We start from the raw sequence: 5,928 nt of genomic DNA, 5'->3' as shown, positions 1-5,928 counted from the left end.
TAATCGGAGTCTAGGGAACTTATTGAGATGCCTTGTCGGTGACAACCTAGGAAACTGGGATCTCCTATTATCACGCGCTGAATTCGCTTATAACAGCTCAGTCAATAGATCCACAGGAAAGAGTCCTTTTGAGATTGTCCATGGATATAAACCTAGAAAACCTGTAGATCTTATTCTATTACCATCACATGCACGAGTCTCAGAGACAGCAGAATCATATGCACCACATGTCAGGGATTTACATAAGGAAATCAGTAAAAAAATTGACATGAGTAACAAAGCTTATGCGCAAGCAGCTAATCGTCACAAACGGGCTAAGAAATTCATTGAAGGAGACTATGTAATGATTAGACTAAAACCTGAAAGGTTTTTCCTGGGAACTATGAAAAAATTGCATGCCCGCAGTGTAGGTCCATTTAGGATATTAAAGAAAATTGAACCTAATGCTTATGTGGTTAACTTACCCCTCGATTTTGGTATTAGCTCGACCTTCAACATCTCAGACCTTATAGAGTATAAGGGACCAACATTGATACCTAGTGAGCCTTTTGATCATGTTCCCATTGAGAGTGAACCCACACCTGAGTGCCCTCCAGCCACATTTCCAGAACCGAGAGATAGGGTTGAACATGTCTTGGATGATCAAGCTATCACCACCCGGAACAAAGGGTACCAACGCTATTTGGTTCACTGGGAGGGTCGACCAGAATCTGATGATTCATGGATTACTCGAGAGGACCTACAGAGACTCAACCCAGATCTACTAGAAAAGTACCACAGCCAAACCAACCCCTGTTCGACAGAGTCGAATTCTTCCCACCCCGGGAGAATTGGTGCGGGCACCAGAATCCGGAAAAGACTCCAATCAATTAACTCAAGGTCACTGTGGCTAATTTAAATTTGATCGAGTCCTATAAATAAAATCATTGAGTCAGAAAGCAAGCCAAGTCAGGTTTCTACCACCACCTTTGCACACCCTTGGAGCTCCACCTCGGCATCCACATCAACATCAGCTAGCCACCTCACCACTACTCCAACCAATGGAAGCACGCCAACCAGGATGAAGTCAAGCATAAGGAGCCGACCACATCATGCCATCTTATCAAAGGAACCAATGCAACGTCACGCCACCTCATCAGAAGAACCAATCCCTATGCAACATGCTATGTGCCACCTATTGGGACGCCACCTCATACAAGTTGACACGTCACCCAAATTTAAAGTCCAAGAGGTCGGCCACAATTCAAATGCAAGAAAATTTCAAATGGGAGTCAACAACTCTTCAAACCTTCCCTTTAAAGCTGGCCAACTTTTCTTCCTTTTCTCTAGCAATCAAGCCTTCAAATGTGAGGCGCCATTCATTATGTATTTAAATTTCAAATCATGAGGAAAGTCTATAAATACCTCCTCATGACATTTTGTAATGTCAATTGATGAATGAATAAAAAGTGCTTCTTTCTTCCTTAGCAATCTTGCTTCGTCACCTTGAGAGAAGGTTGGGCATGAGGCCCTTGTTCCAAGTTGGGCGTGAGGCCCTAAAGCCACTACCACATCCACCACTGCCCTACCTCCTCTCGCCTCCTTTTTCTTTTGTGATTTCCATTCCCCTCTTACGCCAAAATTCTAATCTCTGTTTCTTTGCAGGTCTTTAAAGTACTCCATGTCATTGAGTCAATTATCCTTCCAAACCAATAACAAAAGGGCTCTGTTGCAACGGAAGATGAAGCTTGGTCATCCAATCAGCAACCTTCGAGAGTGAGATCAAGGATCCTCCTCCAAAAAAAATTCCAGAAGTTCAATGTTTGGTAAACCTCAACTCTAGGTCTGATTTATTGAAGGAAGTGTCCTAATCAAGTGGTTTCTCAACTACAACGGTCCATTCTTCTAAGTCCTAAATGAATTAGTACATGCGGGTAACTAGTCTTGAAATTACTATGCTCATGTTAATGTTTGCTTATCCCATATGTGACTGAATTTTCTACTGCTATTAGGCTAGTTAATCAACATAACTTACTGATAATCCTTATGTTTAAATCCTCCGCATTCATCCCGCATCAAATTTGTCTTTATACTGCTTGATCTCTATCTTTTTTTTGGTATTTTTATGTATTTATACTTTTTGGAGATGGTTAGAATGCTTTCCAAGATGTTATATAGGTAATAGAGCTGTTATGAGATGAAAACAATTATTTTGATTTATAGAAAAATTAATTGTTACTGTTGTCAGACACATAAAGGGGTCCATTCACTATTTTCTAGGGTCGACTCGTCGTTATTGTGCTCTATCTTTTTATTGTGGCCATTGTGGAGTTAGCTCTCTCAGTTCAAAAGTTGACTCGTTGCTTTTGGGGGTCGACCCTTCAACGGGCTAGGTTTTACTATTTTTTGTCTTCTTATATGGCCATTCAGGGGTTGACTCATCTATTTTTGGGGTCGACTCTTATTTGTCTAGAGTCGGTACGTGATTTTCATCGGTTGACTCGCCAATGCAATGAATCTTCCAGCTTTTTGTCTTTCCTCTATGGCCATCTAGGAGTTGACTCACTTTTGTTTGGGGTTGACTGTTATACAATTAGAGTTGGCTCGTGTGCTTCATGAATCGACTCGCCACTTCATTAAATTTCATAACTTTCTATCTGTCTTTTGAGATTGATTTGGGGTCGACTCGTGATCTATTGGTGTCGGCTCGTGAAGGCATATTAGTGAGTGACAGTGTGCCAGGGTCGACTCATTACAAGCTTGGGGTCAACTCTTAAAGGAACTCAGGATGAATTTTTTATGCTTGTACGTGAGCTTCCAAAAAATATTTTTATGGCCTTTTGCAATTTAGCTTCTTGATGTGGAGCTTCAGATAGATCACCTTTATTTAAGAGTAACTAAAAGCTTTCTTTTGCTTTGTAAAATTTATCAAATAGACTCAAAGCAATAGATTAGACATCTTTTTACTCAGTTATTTTGTATCATTAAAATCAACTCTTTAAGGTCAACAAAGCCAAAATGTGTGTTAAATTTTTGAAGATCATAACTTATTTATATAACAGGAAATTAAGATTGTTTTTTTTTAAAAAAAAATGAGTAACTTTTGAGCTCTATTATATGGTGCTATCCCGTATAAGATGCATAGCATTATGCGATTAGGTCTAAATTTTATCTTTTGAGTTCCAAAATGGGCTAGCTAAATAAAAATTTTTCTTTTGGAAAAATTTTAAACAGAGATTTAGGCAGATGGTGGAAGAAAAAGCTGATGTAAAAGTCGAGAGTTATATTTTTCATAATTATTTCCACTAATCATATTTATTTTAACAAAATATTTCTTTTAATTAGAAGAGGAATCTGATGCAGATTGTGCAAGGCCAGACCTCACTTATATATTAGAAGCTATGTAGCTTAATTTATTGTTTATCAATGAAAAAAAAAAAAAGTGGTTCAACTTTTGTTATTTTTTCTATTTTTAAATTGGGCGGGCCGAGAAAAATATTTTTTATCACCGAGCGAAACACCTTGCATTGGGTGAGGCCTCTCGTTCTTTTTTTTTTTTTTTAAATTGCTGCTTGTAGTTGGAGCCCTTTGTTCGATTGTCTCAACGAAAACCCCAATAGAAGATACTGCGAACACATGCAATGGTACCATATCACCAACAAGAAAACAATGTGAACTTAAAAGAAAATGGAAAATTGGAATACTAAAACCATGCCTACTACAGATGCTCTCTTGGGACTCTAGCTCTTTGTGTGCTAAGTAAAGCAAAGAATGCATGCCTAGCAATACAAGGTGGCAAGGCTTTGAATGTGGCCGGGTAACATCCATGATTTTACCATCCTTCCTGTGATTCAAAAGAGTAAAGTTTTTTTTTTTTTTTTTGGCAAATAAAGAGTAAAGTTTTCGTCCCCTCATATTAGACTGCATTCCGAAAAAACTCACAACTTATATTAACTGATAACAGTATATCCAAATAATTGTTCTCTCTCTGTACATGAGACTACACAACAAATGCTAGCCTAATCAACCGCCATGCTCAATTCTGGTGGCGAGGCGTTGGAGCCCTCTTTCTGCTTTCTCCGGCGCACCCGGACCGGCAGCCCACCTCCTAGGGAAGCAGTGAGGCCAGGGGAAAATTTAGGCGGCCGGCTCCCGTCGACCATGTCGACATCAAATCCTTGGACCACCGCGACGATGACGTTCTTCATCTCCATCAGCGCCATCTCCTTCCCAAGGCACACGCGGAGGCCGCCTTGGAACACCGGGTACCTGAACGGGTTCTCGCATGTGAACATGCCGTTCCTCAGCCACCGCTCCGGCTGGAATTCCCGGCAGTCGCTCCCCCACAACTCCTCCATCCTCCCCATGGCATACGCGTGGTATGTCACCTTCGTCCCTCTGCTAACGAATGTCCCGTCCGGCAGAACGTCATCATCGACGCAGAATTTGGAGTCAAACTGCACCGGCGGGTAGAGCCGCATGCTCTCGTAGAGCGCCGCATGCACGTAATGCATCTCTTTCAATTGCTCGTAGCTCGCGACGGCCGAGCCGCTGCCGTCGCCGCCGCTCCTTGTGACCAGCTCGATCTCTCTACGAATGTTGGACAGGACTGCCGGGTGCCGCGACAGTAGCATGAAGAAGCTCGTCAAGGCAGAGGCCACCGTGTCGCGGCCGGCAAGCATGAAGCTGATGACAATGTCACGGAGGTAACAATCGTTGTCTATGGAGGCCATGAAACGGGAGAGGAGGTCATGGGAAGACGAGAAGCCGAGCTTCCTTCTCTGGCGGATGGCCTCCTCGGCTAGGAGGTTGACGAGCTGGATCGCTCGCCGGAGCTCCCGCTCCGATCCCCAGTTCAAAAACCGCTTGGCCTTCCATACCACAGGCGCTGCTGCGGCCGCCCGCAACGCCGACAGCCTCGAGGCCGTGTCGAAGGCTGCCGCGAACTCCGACATGGGCAGCGAGAGCTCGAGGCAGCCCGAGTCGAGCCCAAAGGAAATCTTGCATATGTTATCGAACGCGAACCGCCGGAACACGTCCTGGAAGTCGAAAGCCTGACCGGTGTTGGCGAGGGAATCGAGAAGAGGGAGGAGGCGGTGGCGGATCTCGGAGGAGACGATGCGGCAGGCAAAGGACCGGACGGATGTCGAGCCGAGCGCGATGGATGTGATCTTGCGCTGGAAACGCCACACGTCGCCGTCGACGTTGAAGATGCCGCGGCCGAGGAAGTCGCCGAGGATCAAAGAGAAGGGCTTCCCCTTGGGATAATTATCGAATCGGGTTTTAAGCATGTGCTCGACGTTATCGGGATTGGCCGTGATGGTATTACAGAGCACATGGATGTGAATAGTGCGTGTCGGCGATTGCTGGAGGAGGTGGGCATACCAGTCGCAGAGGTTATCGAAGTCGGCGGTCCACGACGACGTCACATACGCCTCGCAGACGGGGCAATTGCACCACCATGGCCGGGACCTTAAAACCTGAAGTAAAAGAGTAAGGACTAGAAACATAGAAGCGAAGGAAAAGAAGAGGAGGGAGAAATGGGACTGAAGAGTTTCTAAGTCCATATCCCCTTGAGTTTTGGTTTGGACAGTATGAAAGGAAGAAGCAAGGAAAGTGAGGGGAGGTGTTCTATATCTAGGATAAATCCTTATCTATGTAATTGATATAATAGTGACGCACTCGTTATTTATCTAATGTCAATCCAAAATGATTACTTCCAAGCATATGTTGGAGGCTAGCGACATAAATAAAAAGGGTGGGTCTAAGCGGTTTAACGCAATGAAAAGGAGTTGGAGACCGGCAGGAGAGAGGGCAGGAAAACCGAGCAATAAATAATGTGGGATGGAGATGATGAATGGGTGCAAGAGCGACGGAGAGAGAGAGAGAGAGAGAGAGCGCGTGCGTCAATGACTCAAGACGAGAATGCGTGTCAGAGTGTGTGCCACC

The 5,928-nt window shown here is 44.2% G+C and overlaps 1 pseudogene across 1 annotated transcript; it reads right to left on the bottom strand.

The window, feature by feature from the left end:
• Window positions 1-3,929: 3,929 nt before the first annotated feature.
• LOC103696734 (cytochrome P450 94C1 pseudogene) lies at window positions 3,930-5,654 on the bottom strand (annotated as a pseudogene). The gene has a single exon (XR_015971152.1). The product of XR_015971152.1 is annotated as a cytochrome P450 94C1 pseudogene (transcript).
• Window positions 5,655-5,928: the final 274 nt, after the last annotated feature.

This window comes from Phoenix dactylifera, chromosome 11, assembly GCF_051530095.1.
Source record: "Phoenix dactylifera cultivar Ajwa chromosome 11, Ajwa_hap1_PhDact_Kaust_v1.1, whole genome shotgun sequence".
Taxonomy (NCBI): Eukaryota; Viridiplantae; Streptophyta; class Magnoliopsida; order Arecales; family Arecaceae; genus Phoenix; species Phoenix dactylifera.
The sequence above is the reverse complement of the archived record's forward strand: the minus strand, read 5'-3'. Positions and strand labels throughout refer to the sequence as shown.